At 43.0% G+C, this 20,240-nt stretch overlaps 21 non-coding genes across 21 annotated transcripts; all 21 read right to left on the bottom strand.

The window, feature by feature from the left end:
- Positions 1 to 235: 235 nt before the first annotated feature.
- Positions 236 to 318, bottom strand: TRNAL-CAG (transfer RNA leucine (anticodon CAG)). Its single transcript has one exon. It is a non-coding gene; the product is annotated as a tRNA-Leu (tRNA).
- A 632-nt stretch (positions 319 to 950) lies between these two features.
- On the bottom strand, positions 951 to 1,033 carry TRNAL-UAG (transfer RNA leucine (anticodon UAG)). Its single transcript has one exon. It is a non-coding gene; the product is annotated as a tRNA-Leu (tRNA).
- A 1,298-nt stretch (positions 1,034 to 2,331) lies between these two features.
- On the bottom strand, positions 2,332 to 2,414 carry TRNAL-CAG (transfer RNA leucine (anticodon CAG)). Its single transcript has one exon. It is a non-coding gene; the product is annotated as a tRNA-Leu (tRNA).
- Positions 2,415 to 3,046: 632 nt separating this feature from the next.
- TRNAL-UAG (transfer RNA leucine (anticodon UAG)) lies at positions 3,047 to 3,129 on the bottom strand. Its single transcript has one exon. It is a non-coding gene; the product is annotated as a tRNA-Leu (tRNA).
- Positions 3,130 to 4,425: 1,296 nt separating this feature from the next.
- On the bottom strand, positions 4,426 to 4,508 carry TRNAL-CAG (transfer RNA leucine (anticodon CAG)). Its single transcript has one exon. It is a non-coding gene; the product is annotated as a tRNA-Leu (tRNA).
- Positions 4,509 to 5,140: 632 nt separating this feature from the next.
- On the bottom strand, positions 5,141 to 5,223 carry TRNAL-UAG (transfer RNA leucine (anticodon UAG)). Its single transcript has one exon. It is a non-coding gene; the product is annotated as a tRNA-Leu (tRNA).
- A 1,026-nt stretch (positions 5,224 to 6,249) lies between these two features.
- TRNAL-AAG (transfer RNA leucine (anticodon AAG)) lies at positions 6,250 to 6,332 on the bottom strand. The gene has a single exon. It is a non-coding gene; the product is annotated as a tRNA-Leu (tRNA).
- A 904-nt stretch (positions 6,333 to 7,236) lies between these two features.
- Positions 7,237 to 7,319, bottom strand: TRNAL-UAG (transfer RNA leucine (anticodon UAG)). Its single transcript has one exon. It is a non-coding gene; the product is annotated as a tRNA-Leu (tRNA).
- Positions 7,320 to 8,345: 1,026 nt separating this feature from the next.
- Positions 8,346 to 8,428, bottom strand: TRNAL-AAG (transfer RNA leucine (anticodon AAG)). The gene has a single exon. It is a non-coding gene; the product is annotated as a tRNA-Leu (tRNA).
- A 189-nt stretch (positions 8,429 to 8,617) lies between these two features.
- TRNAL-CAG (transfer RNA leucine (anticodon CAG)) lies at positions 8,618 to 8,700 on the bottom strand. Its single transcript has one exon. It is a non-coding gene; the product is annotated as a tRNA-Leu (tRNA).
- A 632-nt stretch (positions 8,701 to 9,332) lies between these two features.
- Positions 9,333 to 9,415, bottom strand: TRNAL-UAG (transfer RNA leucine (anticodon UAG)). Its single transcript has one exon. It is a non-coding gene; the product is annotated as a tRNA-Leu (tRNA).
- Positions 9,416 to 10,441: 1,026 nt separating this feature from the next.
- Positions 10,442 to 10,524, bottom strand: TRNAL-AAG (transfer RNA leucine (anticodon AAG)). The gene has a single exon. It is a non-coding gene; the product is annotated as a tRNA-Leu (tRNA).
- Positions 10,525 to 10,713: 189 nt separating this feature from the next.
- Positions 10,714 to 10,796, bottom strand: TRNAL-CAG (transfer RNA leucine (anticodon CAG)). The gene has a single exon. It is a non-coding gene; the product is annotated as a tRNA-Leu (tRNA).
- Positions 10,797 to 11,428: 632 nt separating this feature from the next.
- On the bottom strand, positions 11,429 to 11,511 carry TRNAL-UAG (transfer RNA leucine (anticodon UAG)). The gene has a single exon. It is a non-coding gene; the product is annotated as a tRNA-Leu (tRNA).
- A 2,013-nt stretch (positions 11,512 to 13,524) lies between these two features.
- Positions 13,525 to 13,607, bottom strand: TRNAL-UAG (transfer RNA leucine (anticodon UAG)). The gene has a single exon. It is a non-coding gene; the product is annotated as a tRNA-Leu (tRNA).
- Positions 13,608 to 14,905: 1,298 nt separating this feature from the next.
- Positions 14,906 to 14,988, bottom strand: TRNAL-CAG (transfer RNA leucine (anticodon CAG)). Its single transcript has one exon. It is a non-coding gene; the product is annotated as a tRNA-Leu (tRNA).
- A 632-nt stretch (positions 14,989 to 15,620) lies between these two features.
- On the bottom strand, positions 15,621 to 15,703 carry TRNAL-UAG (transfer RNA leucine (anticodon UAG)). The gene has a single exon. It is a non-coding gene; the product is annotated as a tRNA-Leu (tRNA).
- A 1,298-nt stretch (positions 15,704 to 17,001) lies between these two features.
- Positions 17,002 to 17,084, bottom strand: TRNAL-CAG (transfer RNA leucine (anticodon CAG)). The gene has a single exon. It is a non-coding gene; the product is annotated as a tRNA-Leu (tRNA).
- Positions 17,085 to 17,716: 632 nt separating this feature from the next.
- On the bottom strand, positions 17,717 to 17,799 carry TRNAL-UAG (transfer RNA leucine (anticodon UAG)). The gene has a single exon. It is a non-coding gene; the product is annotated as a tRNA-Leu (tRNA).
- Positions 17,800 to 18,823: 1,024 nt separating this feature from the next.
- Positions 18,824 to 18,906, bottom strand: TRNAL-AAG (transfer RNA leucine (anticodon AAG)). The gene has a single exon. It is a non-coding gene; the product is annotated as a tRNA-Leu (tRNA).
- Positions 18,907 to 19,810: 904 nt separating this feature from the next.
- TRNAL-UAG (transfer RNA leucine (anticodon UAG)) lies at positions 19,811 to 19,893 on the bottom strand. The gene has a single exon. It is a non-coding gene; the product is annotated as a tRNA-Leu (tRNA).
- Positions 19,894 to 20,240: the final 347 nt, after the last annotated feature.

Here is a 20,240-nt window from a genome sequence, read left to right as displayed (position 1 = left end):
GACTGCGGCCTTAATGCAGTGCCTTAGACCACTCGGCCATCCTGACCACAAGTTGCTTGTTCATCTACATAGTGAGAAAGATAGTGTGAACAAAAAAAACACACATCTTAGGCCATGAGTGGCTATAGCAAGAAAAAAACTCACTGCACTTTTCCAAAAAGACAACCATATAAGCCCATGTGAGGGAAATGATCTGATTTTCTCCCTCAAGAAAAAAGAAGATTAAACACAGGTTTGTCAGAAGTGGGATTTGAACCCACGCCTCCAGAAGAGACTGCGACCTGAACGCAGCGCCTTAGACCACTCGGCCATCCTGACTTGCATTTTCAGTACCTTCCACAAGCCAGACAGCCATGCAAGTTTGGTACCGAAAAGGCATGCCCTCAATTTATTTATCCCATTATAAGCATTTCCAACAGATCTTTGAACAATCCATACAGAGCAGTACCTATGAAGAACTCTTTAGACCTTTAAAGCGTACAAAGAGAAAGTGCTATTCACCAGCCACTTGAACGGCCCAAAGCTGCTTTGAAATTGAGTCAACAGCCACATCTTGGCTGACTAAAGCAAATTCAACAAGGGAGCTCAATGTCACAACATAGGGTGGAATACGCAAATCTAAGCAGCCCCTGATCACAGCCCTGAGGACATTGCTGTAAGTGTGCTGGAGTACAGCTGTCTACCAGGTGCTTGGCATTCTTCCAAATTTGCATGGCCTGTCTGGCCAGGGAATACAAGAGCATGACTCTTCTAGATGAGCTCTTACATGGGTCCTAAGCTCATTTGGTAAGGATTGCACTTTATCAGCAAGACTTTGTACCACAGAAATATATGAGAAACCCAAGCTCTCTTGACTAGACGAGGACGGAATAACGTCCCAGGTGAAGACGAACAGATGCAACTTCCATCAGATGTTATCCTGATGAAGAAGATTATATCTCCAAAAGTCATGTCAGAAGTGGGATTCGAACCCACGCCTCCAGAGGAGACTGCGGCCTAAACACAGCGCCTTAGACCACTCGGCCATCCTGACAGTGGAGAGTCCTAAGAAATGTATAAAAGTCACTCAGAAATTTCTGCGTCCATGCAAGTTTGAAATAATTTCAACCTTCAAACACAAGGTGCAACTTTTTGCACAGGACAATAAACACAGAAGATCACATATGAAAGCATTTCATTTCACAGGTGTACTGTTTTTATGCTTTTAGAATAACTTATACCTCTCACCAGCTATTTAGGGTTCTGTATCCTACTCACAAAATTACCTTGCCTGCGACCTCTCTCTTTATACACAAACAACTACTGCTCAGGAAGTAGGAAGGCAGAAGGTGGGGCAGTTTATGCAAATTTATGCTGTCAATGTGCCTTGCAGATTCATGCAGAATTTCTAGTTCCTTGCTGGAAACAAGAGAGCAGGCCTTGTTTCAGATCAACTGTCCCTAGCAAGGAACGTCTGAGCACATCCATTCTTTTGCTCTCTAGCCCCTGGCTTGGGACTCACCCTCACTGGCTGAGGAGTGAAGTTCTGCATACCAACGTTGAATAGAAGGTATGTTTGTGATTGGTTTGAGATGGGTGGGAGGTCAAGAGCAGGGAAAAGCAAGTCACCTTCCCTTCTAGTCTCCTCTTCTATGCCTACCTGCCGTTCACTCACTCTGTCTTTGTTTCATTCTCTCCTTCCTCAACACCCCATCTCACTCACTGGCTCTATCATTTGTGCTCTTTCCCCTTGCTCTTCATTTCATAGTGGAAACATCTCTTGAATGGATCATTAGAAAATGAGGTTACATAAAATTAAAAATCTACTTATTGGAAACCAAAAATATCACAAGACTGAATGTAAGCCATTTCTTCAATAAAAGGGATTTTTTAGGCACCCCCCAAAAAACACATAAAACACCACTAGTGCTAGAAGAATATTATACGAGCTTGAAGACAGAATTGGGCAAATTCATTTGCAGTTGAAACTGAAGTTTGGTACTTATTCAGATATTATATGCACTGCCAATTTTTAGCTGAGATTCTGAAGGAACGCAGAGACAAAATGGACTTAAAGTTTTGACAGAAGTGGGATTCGAACCCACGCCTCCAGGAGAGACTGCGGCCTTAATGCAGTGCCTTAGACCACTCGGCCATTCTGACCACAAGTTGCTTGTTCATCTACAGAGTGAGAAAGATAGTGTGAACAAAAAAAACACACATCTTAGGCCATGAGTGGCTATAGCAAGAAAAAAACTCACTGCACTTTTCCAAAAAGACAACCATATAAGCCCATGTGAGGGAAATGATCTGATTTTCTCCCTCAAGAAAAAAGAAGATTAAACACAGGTTTGTCAGAAGTGGGATTTGAACCCACGCCTCCAGAAGAGACTGCGACCTGAACGCAGCGCCTTAGACCACTCGGCCATCCTGACTTGCATTTGCATCACCTTCCACAAGCCAGACAGCCATGCAAGTTTGGTACCGAAAAGGCATGCCCTCAATTTATTTATCCCATTATAAGCATTTCCAACAGATCTTTGAACAATCCATACAGAGCAGTACCTATGAAGAACTCTTTAGACCTTTAAAGCGTACAAAGAGAAAGTGCTATTCACCAGCCACTTGAACGGCCCAAAGCTGCTTTGAAATTGCGTCAACAGCCACATCTTGGCTGACTAAAGCAAATTCAACAAGGGAGCTCAATGTCACAACAATGGGTGGAATACGCAAATCTAAGCAGCCCCTGATCACAGCCCTGAGGACATTGCTGTAAGTGTGCTGGAGTACAGCTGTCTACCAGGTGCTTGGCATTCTTCCAAATTTGCATGGCCTGTCTGGCCAGGGAATACAAGAGAATGACTCTTCTAGATGAGCTCTTACATGGGTCCTAAGCTCATTTGGTAAGGATTGCACTTTATCAGCAAGACTTTGTAAAACAGAAATATATGAGAAACCCAAGCTCTCTTGACTAGACGAGGACGGAATAACGTCCCAGGTGAAGACGAACAGATGCAACTTCCATCAGATGTTATCCTGATGAAGAAGATTATATCTCCAAAAGTCATGTCAGAAGTGGGATTCGAACCCACGCCTCCAGAGGAGACTGCGGCCTAAACACAGCGCCTTAGACCACTCGGCCATCCTGACAGTGGAAAGTCCTAAGAAATGTATAAAAGTCACTCAGAAATTTCTGCGTCCATGCAAGCTTGAAATAATTTCAACCTTCAAACACAAGGTGCAACTTTTTGCACAGGACAATAAACACAGAAGATCACATATGAAAGCATTTCATTTCACAGGTGTACTGTTTTTATGCTTTTAGAATAACATACCTCTCACCAGCTATTTAGGGTTCTGTATCCTACTCACAAAATTATCTTGCCTGCGACCTCTCTCTTTATACACAAACAACTATTGCTCAGGAAGTAGGAAGGCAGAAGGTGGGGCAGTTTATGCAAATTTATGCTGTCAATGTGCCTTGCAGATTCATGCAGAATTTCTAGATCCTTGCTGGAAACAAGAGAGCAGGCCTTGTTTCAGATCAACTGTCCCTAGCAAGGAACGTCTGAGCACATCCATTCTTTTGCTCTCTAGCCCCTGGCTTGGGACTCACCCTCACTGGCTGAGGAGTGAAGTTCTGCATACCAACGTTGCATAGAAGGTATGTTTGTGATTGGTTTGAGATGGGTGGGAGGTCAAGAGCAGGGAAAAGCAAGTCACCTTCACTTCTAGTCTCCTCTTCTATGCCTACCTGCCGTTCACTCACTCTGTCTTTGTTTCATTCTCTCCTTCCTCAACACCCCATCTCACTCACTGGCTCTATCATTTGTGCTCTTTCCCCTTGCTCTTCATTTCATAGTGGAAACATCTCTTGAATGGATCATTAGAAAATGAGGTTACATAAAATTAAAAATCTACTTATTGGAAACCAAAAATATCACAAGACTGAATGTAAGCCATTTCTTCAATAAAAGGGATTTTTTAGGCACCCCCCAAAAAACACATAAAACACCACTAGTGCTAGAAGAATATTATACGAGCTTGAAGACAGAATTGGGCAAATTCATTTGCAGTTGAAACTGAAGTTTGGTACTTATTCAGATATTATATGCACTGCCAATTTTTAGCTGAGATTCTGAAGGAACGCAGAGACAAAATGGACTTAAAGTTTTGACAGAAGTGGGATTCGAACCCACGCCTCCAGGAGAGACTGCGGCCTTAATGCAGTGCCTTAGACCACTCGGCCATCCTGACCACAAGTTGCTTGTTCATCTACAGAGTGAGAAAGATAGTGTGAACAAAAAAAACACACATCTTAGGCCATGAGTGGCTATACCAAGAAAAAAACTCACTGCACTTTTCCAAAAAGACAACCATATAAGCCCATGTGAGGGAAATGATCTGATTTTCTCCCTCAAGAAAAAAGAAGATTAAACACAGGTTTGTCAGAAGTGGGATTTGAACCCACGCCTCCAGAAGAGACTGCGACCTGAACGCAGCGCCTTAGACCACTCGGCCATCCTGACTTGCATTTGCAGCACCTTCCACAAGCCAGACAGCCATGCAAGTTTGGTACCGAAAAGGCATGCCCTCAATTTATTTATCCCATTATAAGCATTTCCAACAGATCTTTGAACAATCCATACAGAGCAGTACCTATGAAGAACTCTTTAGACCTTTAAAGCGTACAAAGAGAAAGTGCTATTCACCAGCCACTTGAACGGCCCAAAGCTGCTTTGAAATTGCGTCAACAGCCACATCTTGGCTGACTAAAGCAAATTCAACAAGGGAGCTCAATGTCACAACATAGGGTGGAATACGCAAATCTAAGCAGCCCCTGATCACAGCCCTGAGGACATTGCTGTAAGTGTGCTGGAGTACAGCTGTCTACCAGGTGCTTGGCATTCTTCCAAATTTGCATGGCCTGTCTGGCCAGGGAATACAAGAGAATGACTCTTCTAGATGAGCTCTTACATGGGTCCTAAGCTCATTTGGTAAGGATTGCACTTTATCAGCAAGACTTTGTAAAACAGAAATATATGAGAAACCCAAGCTCTCTTGACTAGACGAGGACGGAATAACGTCCCAGGTGAAGACGAACAGATGCAACTTCCATCAGATGTTATCCTGATGAAGAAGATTATATCTCCAAAAGTCATGTCAGAAGTGGGATTCGAACCCACGCCTCCAGAGGAGACTGCGGCCTAAACACAGCGCCTTAGACCACTCGGCCATCCTGACAGTGGAAAGTCCTAAGAAATGTATAAAAGTCACTCAGAAATTTCTGCGTCCATGCAAGCTTGAAATAATTTCAACCTTCAAACACAAGGTGCAACTTTTTGCACAGGACAATAAACACAGAAGATCACATATGAAAGCATTTCATTTCACAGGTGTACTGTTTTTATGCTTTTAGAATAACTTATACCTCTCACCAGCTATTTAGGGTTCTGTATCCTACTCACAAAATTATCTTGCCTGCGACCTCTCTCTTTATACACAAACAACTATTGCTCAGGAAGTAGGAAGGCAGAAGGTGGGGCAGTTTATGCAAATTTATGCTGTCAATGTGCCTTGCAGATTCATGCAGAATTTCTAGATCCTTGCTGGAAACAAGAGAGCAGGCCTTGTTTCAGATCAACTGTCCCTAGCAAGGAACGTCTGAGCACATCCATTCTTTTGCTCTCTAGCCCCTGGCTTGGGACTCACCCTCACTGGCTGAGGAGTGAAGTTCTGCATACCAACGTTGCATAGAAGGTATGTTTGTGATTGGTTTGAGATGGGTGGGAGGTCAAGAGCAGGGAAAAGCAAGTCACCTTCACTTCTAGTCTCCTCTTCTATGCCTACCTGCCGTTCACTCACTCTGTCTTTGTTTCATTCTCTCCTTCCTCAACACCCCATCTCACTCACTGGCTCTATCATTTGTGCTCTTTCCCCTTGCTCTTCATTTCATAGTGGAAACATCTCTTGAATGGATCATTAGAAAATGAGGTTACATAAAATTAAAAATCTACTTATTGGAAACCAAAAATATCACAAGACTGAATGTAAGCCATTTCTTCAATAAAAGGGATTTTTTAGGCACCCCCCAAAAAACACATAAAACACCACTAGTGCTAGAAGAATATTATACGAGCTTGAAGACAGAATTGGGCAAATTCATTTGCAGTTGAAACTGAAGTTTGGTACTTATTCAGATATTATATGCACTGCCAATTTTTAGCTGAGATTCTGAAGGAACGCAGTGACAAAATGGACTTAAAGTTTTGTCAGTAGTGGGATTCGAACCCACGCCTCCAGGAGAGACTGCGGCCTTAACGCAGCGCCTTAGACCACTCGGCCATCCTGACCACATGTTGCTTGTCCATCTACATAGTGAGAAAGATAGTGTGAACAAAAAAAACACACATCTTAGGCCATAAGTGGCTATAGCAAGAAAAAAACTCACTGCACTTTTCCAAAAAGACAACCATATAAGCCCATGTGAGGGAAATGATCTGATTTTCTCCCTCAAGAAAAAAGAAGATTAAACACAGGTTTGTCAGAAGTGGGATTTGAACCCACGCCTCCAGAATAGACTGCGACCTGAACGCAGCGCCTTAGGCCACTCGGCCATCCTGACTTGCATTTTCAGCACCTTCCACAAGCCAGACAGCCATGCAAGTTTGGTACCGAAAAGGCATGCCCTCAATTTATTTATCCCATTATAAGCATTTCCAACAGATCTTTGAACAATCCATACAGAGCAGTACCTATGAAGAACTCTTTAGACCTTTAAAGCGTACAAAGAGAAAGTGCTATTCACCAGCCACTTGAACGGCCCAAAGCTGCTTTGAAATTGCGTCAACAGCCACATCTTGGCTGACTAAAGCAAATTCAACAAGGGAGCTCAATGTCACAACATAGGGTGGAATACGCAAATCTAAGCAGCCCCTGATCACAGCCCTGAGGACATTGCTGTAAGTGTGCTGGAGTACAGCTGTCTACCAGGTGCTTGGCATTCTTCCAAATTTGCATGGCCTGTCTGGCCAGGGAATACAAGAGCATGACTCTTCTAGATGAGCTCTTACATGGGTCCTAAGCTCATTTGGTAAGGATTGCACTTTATCAGCAAGACTTTGTACAACAGAAATATATGAGAAACCCAAGCTCTCTTGACTAGACGAGGACGGAATAACGTCCCAGGTGAAGACGAACAGATGCAACTTCCATCAGATGTTATCCTGATGAAGAAGATTATATCTCCAAAAGTCATGTCAGAAGTGGGATTCGAACCCACGCCTCCAGAGGAGACTGCGGCCTAAACACAGCGCCTTAGACCACTCGGCCATCCTGACAGTGGAGAGTCCTAAGAAATGTATAAAAGTCACTCAGAAATTTCTGCGTCCATGCAAGTTTGAAATAATTTCAACCTTCAAACACAAGGTGCAACTTTTTGCACAGGACAATAAACACAGAAGATCACATATGAAAGCATTTCATTTCACAGGTGTACTGTTTTTATGCTTTTAGAATAACTTATACCTCTCACCAGCTATTTAGGGTTCTGTATCCTATTCACAAAATTGCCTTGCCTGCGACCTCTCTCTTTATACACAAACAACTACTGCTCAGGAAGTAGGAAGGCAGAAGGTGGGGCAGTTTATGCAAATTTATGCTGTCAATGTGCCTTGCAGATTCATGCAGAATTTCTAGTTCCTTGCTGGAAACAAGAGAGCAGGCCTTGTTTCAGATCAACTGTCCCTAGCAAGGAACGTCTGAGCACATCCATTCTTTTGCTCTCTAGCCCCTGGCTTGGGACTCACCCTCACTGGCTGAGGAGTGAAGTTCTGCATACCAACGTTGCATAGAAGGTATGTTTGTGATTGGTTTGAGATGGGTGGGAGGTCAAGAGCAGGGAAAAGCAAGTCACCTTCACTTCTAGTCTCCTCTTCTATGCCTACCTGCCGTTCACTCACTCTGTCTTTGTTTCATTCTCTCCTTCCTCAACACCCCATCTCACTCACTGGCTCTATCATTTGTGCTCTTTCCCCTTGCTCTTCATTTCATAGTGGAAACATCTCTTGAATGGATCATTAGAAAATGAGGTTACATAAAATTAAAAATCTACTTATTGGAAACCAAAAATATCACAAGACTGAATGTAAGCCATTTCTTCAATAAAAGGGATTTTTTAGGCACCCCCCAAAAAACACATAAAACACCACTAGTGCTAGAAGAATATTATACGAGCTTGAAGACAGAATTGGGCAAATTCATTTGCAGTTGAAACTGAAGTTTGGTACTTATTCAGATATTATATGCACTGCCAATTTTTAGCTGAGATTCTGAAGGAACGCAGTGACAAAATGGACTTAAAGTTTTGTCAGAAGTGGGATTCGAACCCACGCCTCCAGGAGAGACTGCGGCCTTAATGCAGCGCCTTAGACCACTCGGCCATCCTGACCACATGTTGCTTGTCCATCTACATAGTGAGAAAGATAGTGTGAACAAAAAAAACACACATCTTAGGCCATAAGTGGCTATATCAAGAAAAAAACTCACTGCACTTTTCCAAAAAGACAACCATATAAGCCCATGTGAGGGAAATGATCTGATTTTCTCCCTCAAGAAAAAAGAAGATTAAACACAGGTTTGTCAGAAGTGGGATTTGAACCCACGCCTCCAGAAGAGACTGCGACCTGAACGCAGCGCCTTAGACCACTCGGCCATCCTGACTTGCATTTGCAGCACCTTCCACAAGCCAGACAGCCATGCAAGTTTGGTACCGAAAAGGCATGCCCTCAATTTATTTATCCCATTATAAGCATTTCCAACAGATCTTTGAACAATCCATACAGAGCAGTACCTATGAAGAACTCTTTAGACCTTTAAAGCATACAAAGAGAAAGTGCTATTCACCAGCCACTTGAACGGCCCAAAGCTGCTTTGAAATTGAGTCAACAGCCACATCTTGGCTGACTAAAGCAAATTCAACAAGGGAGCTCAATGTCACAACATAGGGTGGAATACGCAAATCTAAGCAGCCCCTGATCACAGCCCTGAGGACATTGCTGTAAGTGTGCTGGAGTACAGCTGTCTACCAGGTGCTTGGCATTCTTCCAAATTTGCATGGCCTGTCTGGCCAGGGAATACAAGAGCATGACTCTTCTAGATAAGCTCTTACATGGGTCCTAAGCTCATTTGGTAAGGATTGCACTTTATCAGCAAGACTTTGTACAACAGAAATATATGAGAAACCCAAGCTCTCTTGACTAGACGAGGACGAAATAACGTCCCAGGTGAAGACGAACAGATGCAACTTCCATCAGATGTTATCCTGATGAAGAAGATTATATCTCCAAAAGTCATGTCAGAAGTGGGATTCGAACCCACACCTCCAGAGGAGACTGCGGCCTAAACACAGCGCCTTAGACCACTCGGCCATCCTGACAGAGGAGAGTCCTAAGAAATGTATAAAAGTCACTCAGAAATTTCTGCGTCCATGCAAGCTTGAAATAATGTCAACCTTCAAACACAAGGTGCAACTTTTTGCACAGGACAATAAACACAGAAGATCACATATGAAAGCATTTCATTTCACAGGTGTACTGTTTTTATGCTTTTAGAATAACTTATACCTCTCACCAGCTATTTAGGGTTCTGTATCCTATTCACAAAATTGCCTTGCCTGCGACCTCTCTCTTTATACACAAACAACTACTGCTCAGGAAGTAGGAAGGCAGAAGGTGGGGCAGTTTATGCAAATTTATGCTGTCAATGTGCCTTGCAGATTCATGCAGAATTTCTAGTTCCTTGCTGGAAACAAGAGAGCAGGCCTTGTTTCAGATCAACTGTCCCTAGCAAGGAACGTCTGAGCACATCCATTCTTTTGCTCTCTAGCCCCTGGCTTGGGACTCACCCTCACTGGCTGAGGAGTGAAGTTCTGCATACCAACGTTGCATAGAAGGTATGTTTGTGATTGGTTTGAGATGGGTGGGAGGTCAAGAGCAGGGAAAAGCAAGTCACCTTCACTTCTAGTCTCCTCTTCTATGCCTACCTGCCGTTCACTCACTCTGTCTTTGTTTCATTCTCTCCTTCCTCAACACCCCATCTCACTCACTGGCTCTATCATTTGTGCTCTTTCCCCTTGCTCTTCATTTCATAGTGGAAACATCTCTTGAATGGATCATTAGAAAATGAGGTTACATAAAATTAAAAATCTACTTATTGGAAACCAAAAATATCACAAGACTGAATGTAAGCCATTTCTTCAATAAAAGGGATTTTTTAGGCACCCCCCAAAAAACACATAAAACACCACTAGTGCTAGAAGAATATTATACGAGCTTGAAGACAGAATTGGGCAAATTCATTTGCAGTTGAAACTGAAGTTTGGTACTTATTCAGATATTATATGCACTGCCAATTTTTAGCTGAGATTCTGAAGGAACGCAGTGACAAAATGGACTTAAAGTTTTGTCAGAAGTGGGATTCGAACCCACGCCTCCAGGAGAGACTGCGGCCTTAACGCAGCGCCTTAGACCACTCGGCCATCCTGACCACATGTTGCTTGTCCATCTACATAGTGAGAAAGATAGTGTGAACAAAAAAAACACACATCTTAGGCCATAAGTGGCTATAGCAAGAAAAAAACTCACTGCACTTTTCCAAAAAGACAACCATATAAGCCCATGTGAGGGAAATGATCTGATTTTCTCCCTCAAGAAAAAAGAAGATTAAACACAGGTTTGTCAGAAGTGGGATTTGAACCCACGCCTCCAGAAGAGACTGCGACCTGAACGCAGCGCCTTAGACCACTCGGCCATCCTGACTTGCATTTGCAGCACCTTCCACAAGCCAGACAGCCATGCAAGTTTGGTACCGAAAAGGCATGCCCTCAATTTATTTATCCCATTATAAGCATTTCCAACAGATCTTTGAACAATCCATACAGAGCAGTACCTATGAAGAACTCTTTAGACCTTTAAAGCATACAAAGAGAAAGTGCTATTCACCAGCCACTTGAACGGCCCAAAGCTGCTTTGAAATTGAGTCAACAGCCACATCTTGGCTGACTAAAGCAAATTCAACAAGGGAGCTCAATGTCACAACATAGGGTGGAATACGCAAATCTAAGCAGCCCCTGATCACAGCCCTGAGGACATTGCTGTAAGTGTGCTGGAGTACAGCTGTCTACCAGGTGCTTGGCATTCTTCCAAATTTGCATGGCCTGTCTGGCCAGGGAATACAAGAGCATGACTCTTCTAGATAAGCTCTTACATGGGTCCTAAGCTCATTTGGTAAGGATTGCACTTTATCAGCAAGACTTTGTACAACAGAAATATATGAGAAACCCAAGCTCTCTTGACTAGACAAGGACGAAATAACGTCCCAGGTGAAGACGAACAGATGCAACTTCCATCAGATGTTATCCTGATGAAGAAGATTATATCTCCAAAAGTCATGTCAGAAGTGGGATTCGAACCCACACCTCCAGAGGAGACTGCGGCCTAAACACAGCGCCTTAGACCACTCGGCCATCCTGACAGAGGAGAGTCCTAAGAAATGTATAAAAGTCACTCAGAAATTTCTGCGTCCATGCAAGCTTGAAATAATGTCAACCTTCAAACACAAGGTGCAACTTTTTGCACAGGACAATAAACACAGAAGATCACATATGAAAGCATTTCATTTCACAGGTGTACTGTTTTTATGCTTTTAGAATAACTTATACCTCTCACCAGCTATTTAGGGTTCTGTATCCTACTCACAAAATTACCTTGCCTGCGACCTCTCTCTTTATACACAAACAACTACTGCTCAGGAAGTAGGAAGGCAGAAGGTGGGGCAGTTTATGCAAATTTATGCTGTCAATGTGCCTTGCAGATTCATGCAGAATTTCTAGTTCCTTGCTGGAAACAAGAGAGCAGGCCTTGTTTCAGATCAACTGTCCCTAGCAAGGAACGTCTGAGCACATCCATTCTTTTGCTCTCTAGCCCCTGGCTTGGGACTCACCCTCACTGGCTGAGGAGTGAAGTTCTGCATACCAACGTTGAATAGAAGGTATGTTTGTGATTGGTTTGAGATGGGTGGGAGGTCAAGAGCAGGGAAAAGCAAGTCACCTTCCCTTCTAGTCTCCTCTTCTATGCCTACCTGCCGTTCACTCACTCTGTCTTTGATTCATTCTCTCCTTCCTCAACACCCCATCTCACTCACTGGCTCTATCATTTGTGCTCTTTCCCCTTGCTCTTCATTTCATAGTGGAAACATCTCTTGAATGGATCATTAGAAAATGAGGTTACATAAAATTAAAAATCTACTTATTGGAAACCAAAAATATCACAAGACTGAATGTAAGCCATTTCTTCAATAAAAGGGATTTTTTAGGCACCCCCCAAAAAACACATAAAACACCACTAGTGCTAGAAGAATATTATACGAGCTTGAAGACATAATTGGGCAAATTCATTTGCAGTTGAAACTGAAGTTTGGTACTTATTCAGATATTATATGCACTGCCAATTTTTAGCTGAGATTCTGAAGGAACGCAGAGACAAAATGGACTTAAACTTTTGTCAGAAGTGGGATTCAAACCCACGCCTCCAGGAGAGACTGCGGCCTTAATGCAGTGCCTTAGACCACTCGGCCATCCTGACCACAAGTTGCTTGTTCATCTACATAGTGAGAAAGATAGTGTGAACAAAAAAAACACACATCTTAGGCCATGAGTGGCTATAGCAAGAAAAAAACTCACTGCACTTTTCCAAAAAGACAACCATATAAGCCCATGTGAGGGAAATGATCTGATTTTCTCCCTCAAGAAAAAAGAAGATTAAACACAGGTTAGGCAGAAGTGGGATTTGAACCCACGCCTCCAGAAGAGACTGCGACCTGAACGCAGCGCCTTAGACCACTTGGCCATCCTGACTTGCATTTTCAGCACCTTCCACAAGCCAGACAGCCATGCAAGTTTGGTACCGAAAAGGCATGCCCTCAATTTATTTATCCCATTATAAGCATTTCCAACAGCTCTCTGAACAATCCATACAGAGCAGTACCTATGAAGAACTCTTTAGCCCTTTAAAGCGTACAAAGAGAAAGTGCTATTCACCAGCCACTTGAACGGCCCAAAGCTGCTTTGAAATTGAGTCAACAGCCACATCTTGGCTGACTAAAGCAAATTCAACAAGGGAGCTCAATGTCACAACATAGGGTGGAATACGCAAATCTAAGCAGCCCCTGATCACAGCCCTGAGGACATTGCTGTAAGTGTGCTGGAGTACAGCTGTCTACCAGGTGCTTGGCATTCTTCCAAATTTGCATGGCCTGTCTGGCCAGGGAATACAAGAGCATGACTCTTCTAGATGAGCTCTTACATGGGTCCTAAGGTCATTTGGTAAGGATTGCACTTTATCAGCAAGACTTTGTACAACAGAAATATATGAGAAACCCAAGCTCTCTTGACTAGACGAGGACGGAATAACGTCCCAGGTGAAGACGAACAGATGCAACTTCCATCAGATGTTATCCTGATGAAGAAGATTATATCTCCAAAAGTCATGTCAGAAGTGGGATTCGAACCCACGCCTCCAGAGGAGACTGCGGCCTAAACACAGCGCCTTAGACCACTCGGCCATCCTGACAGTGGAGAGTCCTAAGAAATGTATAAAAGTCACTCAGAAATTTCTGCGTCCATGCAAGCTTGAAATAATTTCAACCTTCAAACACAAGGTGCAACTTTTTGCACAGGACAATAAACACAGAAGATCACATATGAAAGCATTTCATTTCACAGGTGTACTGTTTTTATGCTTTTAGAATAACTTATACCTCTCACCAGCTATTTAGGGTTCTGTATCCTACTCACAAAATTATCTTGCCTGCGACCTCTCTCTTTATACACAAACAACTATTGCTCAGGAAGTAGGAAGGCAGAAGGTGGGGCAGTTTATGCAAATTTATGCTGTCAATGTGCCTTGCAGATTCATGCAGAATTTCTAGATCCTTGCTGGAAACAAGAGAGCAGGCCTTGTTTCAGATCAACTGTCCCTAGCAAGGAACGTCTGAGCACATCCATTCTTTTGCTCTCTAGCCCCTGGCTTGGGACTCACCCTCACTGGCTGAGGAGTGAAGTTCTGCATACCAACGTTGCATAGAAGGTATGTTTGTGATTGGTTTGAGATGGGTGGGAGGTCAAGAGCAGGGAAAAGCAAGTCACTTTCACTTCTAGTCTCCTCTTCTATGCCTACCTGCCGTTCACTCACTCTGTCTTTGTTTCATTCTCTCCTTCCTCAACACCCCATCTCACTCACTGGCTCTATCATTTGTGCTCTTTCCCCTTGCTCTTCATTTCATAGTGGAAACATCTCTTGAATGGATCATTAGAAAATGAGGTTACATAAAATTAAAAATCTACTTATTGGAAACCAAAAATATCACAAGACTGAATGTAAGCCATTTCTTCAATAAAAGGGATTTTTTAGGCACCCCCCAAAAAACACATAAAACACCACTAGTGCTAGAAGAATATTATACGAGCTTGAAGACAGTATTGGGCAAATTCATTTGCAGTTGAAACTGAAGTTTGGTACTTATTCAGATATTATATGCACTGCCAATTTTTAGCTGAGATTCTGAAGGAACGCAGTGACAAAATGGACTTAAAGTTTTGTCAGAAGTGGGATTCAAACCCACGCCTCCAGGAGAGACTGCGGCCTTAATGCAGTGCCTTAGACCACTCGGCCATCCTGACCACAAGTTGCTTGTTCATCTACATAGTGAGAAAGATAGTGTGAACAAAAAAAACACACATCTTAGGCCATGAGTGGCTATAGCAAGAAAAAAACTCACTGCACTTTTCCAAAAAGACAACCATATAAGCCCATGTGAGGGAAATGATCTGATTTTCTCCCTCAAGAAAAAAGAAGATTAAACACAGGTTTGTCAGAAGTGGGATTTGAACCCACGCCTCCAGAAGAGACTGCGACCTGAACGCAGCGCCTTAGACCACTCGGCCATCCTGACTTGCATTTTCAGTACCTTCCACAAGCCAGACAGCCATGCAAGTTTGGTACCGAAAAGGCATGCCCTCAATTTATTTATCCCATTATAAGCATTTCCAACAGATCTTTGAACAATCCATACAGAGCAGTACCTATGAAGAACTCTTTAGACCTTTAAAGCGTACAAAGAGAAAGTGCTATTCACCAGCCACTTGAACGGCCCAAAGCTGCTTTGAAATTGAGTCAACAGCCACATCTTGGCTGACTAAAGCAAATTCAACAAGGGAGCTCAATGTCACAACATAGGGTGGAATACGCAAATCTAAGCAGCCCCTGATCACAGCCCTGAGGACATTGCTGTAAGTGTGCTGGAGTACAGCTGTCTACCAGGTGCTTGGCATTCTTCCAAATTTGCATGGCCTGTCTGGCCAGGGAATACAAGAGCATGACTCTTCTAGATGAGCTCTTACATGGGTCCTAAGCTCATTTGGTAAGGATTGCACTTTATCAGCAAGACTTTGTACCACAGAAATATATGAGAAACCCAAGCTCTCTTGACTAGACGAGGACGGAATAACGTCCCAGGTGAAGACGAACAGATGCAACTTCCATCAGATGTTATCCTGATGAAGAAGATTATATCTCCAAAAGTCATGTCAGAAGTGGGATTCGAACCCACGCCTCCAGAGGAGACTGCGGCCTAAACACAGCGCCTTAGACCACTCGGCCATCCTGACAGTGGAGAGTCCTAAGAAATGTATAAAAGTCACTCAGAAATTTCTGCGTCCATGCAAGTTTGAAATAATTTCAACCTTCAAACACAAGGTGCAACTTTTTGCACAGGACAATAAACACAGAAGATCACATATGAAAGCATTTCATTTCACAGGTGTACTGTTTTTATGCTTTTAGAATAACTTATACCTCTCACCAGCTATTTAGGGTTCTGTATCCTACTCACAAAATTACCTTGCCTGCGACCTCTCTCTTTATACACAAACAACTACTGCTCAGGAAGTAGGAAGGCAGAAGGTGGGGCAGTTTATGCAAATTTATGCTGTCAATGTGCCTTGCAGATTCATGCAGAATTTCTAGTTCCTTGCTGGAAACAAGAGAGCAGGCCTTGTTTCAGATCAACTGTCCCTAGCAAGGAACGTCTGAGCACATCCATTCTTTTGCTCTCTAGCCCCTGGCTTGGGACTCACCCTCACTGGCTGAGGAGTGAAGTTCTGCATACCAACGTTGAATAGAAGGTATGTTTGTGATTGGTTTGAGATGGGTGGGAGGTCAAGAGCAGGGAAAAGCAAGTCACCTTCCCTTCTAGTCTCCTCTTCTATGCCTACCTGCCGTTCACTCACTCTGTCTTTGTTTCATTCTCTCCTTCCTCAACACCCCATCTCACTCACTGGCTCTATCATTTGTGCTCTTTCCCCTTGCTCTTCATTTCATAGTGGAAACATCTCTTGAATGGATCATTAGAAAATGAGGTTACATAAAATTAAAAATCTACTTATTGGAAACCAAAAATATCACAAGACTGAATGTAAGCCATTTCTTCAATAAAAGGGATTTTTTAGGCACCCCCCAAAAAACACATAAAACACCACTAGTGCTAGAAGAATATTATACGAGCTTGAAGACAGAATTGGGCAAATTCATTTGCAGTTGAAACTGAAGTTTGGTACTTATTCAGATATTATATGCACTGCCAATTTTTAGCTGAGATTCTGAAGGAACGCAGAGACAAAATGGACTTAAAGTTTTGACAGAAGTGGGATTCGAACCCACGCCTCCAGGAGAGACTGCGGCCTTAATGCAGTGCCTTAGACCACTCGGCCATTCTGACCACAAGTTGCTTGTTCATCTACAGAGTGAGAAAGATAGTGTGAACAAAAAAAACACACATCTTAGGCCATGAGTGGCTATAGCAAGAAAAAAACTCACTGCACTTTTCCAAAAAGACAACCATATAAGCCCATGTGAGGGAAATGATCTGATTTTCTCCCTCAAGAAAAAAGAAGATTAAACACAGGTTTGTCAGAAGTGGGATTTGAACCCACGCCTCCAGAAGAGACTGCGACCTGAACGCAGCGCCTTAGACCACTCGGCCATCCTGACTTGCATTTGCATCACCTTCCACAAGCCAGACAGCCATGCAAGTTTGGTACCGAAAAGGCATGCCCTCAATTTATTTATCCCATTATAAGCATTTCCAACAGATCTTTGAACAATCCATACAGAGCAGTACCTATGAAGAACTCTTTAGACCTTTAAAGCGTACAAAGAGAAAGTGCTATTCACCAGCCACTTGAACGGCCCAAAGCTGCTTTGAAATTGCGTCAACAGCCACATCTTGGCTGACTAAAGCAAATTCAACAAGGGAGCTCAATGTCACAACAATGGGTGGAATACGCAAATCTAAGCAGCCCCTGATCACAGCCCTGAGGACATTGCTGTAAGTGTGCTGGAGTACAGCTGTCTACCAGGTGCTTGGCATTCTTCCAAATTTGCATGGCCTGTCTGGCCAGGGAATACAAGAGAATGACTCTTCTAGATGAGCTCTTACATGGGTCCTAAGCTCATTTGGTAAGGATTGCACTTTATCAGCAAGACTTTGTAAAACAGAAATATATGAGAAACCCAAGCTCTCTTGACTAGACGAGGACGGAATAACGTCCCAGGTGAAGACGAACAGATGCAACTTCCATCAGATGTTATCCTGATGAAGAAGATTATATCTCCAAAAGTCATGTCAGAAGTGGGATTCGAACCCACGCCTCCAGAGGAGACTGCGGCCTAAACACAGCGCCTTAGACCACTCGGCCATCCTGACAGTGGAAAGTCCTAAGAAATGTATAAAAGTCACTCAGAAATTTCTGCGTCCATGCAAGCTTGAAATAATTTCAACCTTCAAACACAAGGTGCAACTTTTTGCACAGGACAATAAACACAGAAGATCACATATGAAAGCATTTCATTTCACAGGTGTACTGTTTTTATGCTTTTAGAATAACATACCTCTCACCAGCTATTTAGGGTTCTGTATCCTACTCACAAAATTATCTTGCCTGCGACCTCTCTCTTTATACACAAACAACTATTGCTCAGGAAGTAGGAAGGCAGAAGGTGGGGCAGTTTATGCAAATTTATGCTGTCAATGTGCCTTGCAGATTCATGCAGAATTTCTAGATCCTTGCTGGAAACAAGAGAGCAGGCCTTGTTTCAGATCAACTGTCCCTAGCAAGGAACGTCTGAGCACATCCATTCTTTTGCTCTCTAGCCCCTGGCTTGGGACTCACCCTCACTGGCTGAGGAGTGAAGTTCTGCATACCAACGTTGCATAGAAGGTATGTTTGTGATTGGTTTGAGATGGGTGGGAGGTCAAGAGCAGGGAAAAGCAAGTCACCTTCACTTCTAGTCTCCTCTTCTATGCCTACCTGCCGTTCACTCACTCTGTCTTTGTTTCATTCTCTCCTTCCTCAACACCCCATCTCACTCACTGGCTCTATCATTTGTGCTCTTTCCCCTTGCTCTTCATTTCATAGTGGAAACATCTCTTGAATGGATCATTAGAAAATGAGGTTACATAAAATTAAAAATCTACTTATTGGAAACCAAAAATATCACAAGACTGAATGTAAGCCATTTCTTCAATAAAAGGGATTTTTTAGGCACCCCCCAAAAAACACATAAAACACCACTAGTGCTAGAAGAATATTATACGAGCTTGAAGACAGAATTGGGCAAATTCATTTGCAGTTGAAACTGAAGTTTGGTACTTATTCAGATATTATATGCACTGCCAATTTTTAGCTGAGATTCTGAAGGAACGCAGTGACAAAATGGACTTAAAGTTTTGTCAGTAGTGGGATTCGAACCCACGCCTCCAGGAGAGACTGCGGCCTTAACGCAGCGCCTTAGACCACTCGGCCATCCTGACCACATGTTGCTTGTCCATCTACATAGTGAGAAAGATAGTGTGAACAAAAAAAACACACATCTTAGGCCATAAGTGGCTATAGCAAGAAAAAAACTCACTGCACTTTTCCAAAAAGACAACCATATAAGCCCATGTGAGGGAAATGATCTGATTTTCTCCCTCAAGAAAAAAGAAGATTAAACACAGGTTTGTCAGAAGTGGGATTTGAACCGACGCCTCCAGAAGAGACTGCGACCTGAACGCAGCGCCTTAGACCACTCGGCCATCCTGACTTGCATTTGCAGCACCTTCCACAAGCCACACAGCCATGCAAGTTTGGTACCGAAAAGGCATGCCCTCAATTTATTTATCCCATTATAAACATTTCCAACAGATCTTTGAACAATCCATACAGAGCAGTACCTATGAAGAACTCTTTAGACCTTTAAAGCGTACAAAGAGAAAGTGCTATTCACCAGCCACTTGAACGGCCCAAAGCTGCTTTGAAATTGAGTCAACAGCCACATCTTGGCTGACTAAAGCAAATTCAACAAGGGAGCTCAATGTCACAACATAGGGTGGAATACGCAAATCTAAGCAGCCCCTGATCACAGCCCTGAGGACATTGCTGTAAGTGTGCTGGAGTACAGCTGTCTACCAGGTGCTTGGCATTCTTCCAAATTTGCATGGCCTGTCTGGCCAGGGAATACAAGAGCATGACTCTTCTAGATGAGCTCTTACATGGGTCCTAAGCTCATTTGGTAAGGATTGCACTTTATCAGCAAGACTTTGTACAACAGAAATATATGAGAAACCCAAGCTCTCTTGACTAGACGAGGACGGAATAATGTCCCAGGTGAAGACGAACAGATGCAACTTCCATCAGATGTTATCCTGATGAAGAAGATTATATCTCCAAAAGTCATGTCAGAAGTGGGATTCGAACCCACGCCTCCAGAGGAAACTGCGGCCTAAACACAGCGCCTTAGACCACTCGGCCATCCTGACAGTGAAGAGTCTTAAGAAATGTATAAAAGTCACTCAGAAATTTCTGCGTCCATGCAAGCTTGAAATAATTTCAACCTTCAAACACAAGGTGCAACTTTTTGCACAGGACAATAAACACAGAAGATCACATATGAAAGCATTTCATTTCACAGGTGTACTGTTTTTATGCTTTTAGAATAACTTATACCTCTCACCAGCTATTTAGGGTTCTGTATCCTACTCACAAAATTACCTTGCCTGCGACCTCTCTCTTTATACACAAACAACTACTGCTCAGGAAGTAGGAAGGCAGAAGGTGGGGCAGTTTATGCAAATTTATGCTGTCAATGTGCCTTGCAGATTCATGC

This window comes from Lissotriton helveticus, chromosome 8 (assembly GCF_964261635.1).
Source record: "Lissotriton helveticus chromosome 8, aLisHel1.1, whole genome shotgun sequence".
In the NCBI taxonomy this organism is placed as follows: domain Eukaryota; kingdom Metazoa; phylum Chordata; class Amphibia; order Caudata; family Salamandridae; genus Lissotriton; species Lissotriton helveticus.
Note: the sequence above shows the minus strand (reverse complement) of the source record. Positions and strands in the feature narration are given on the sequence as shown.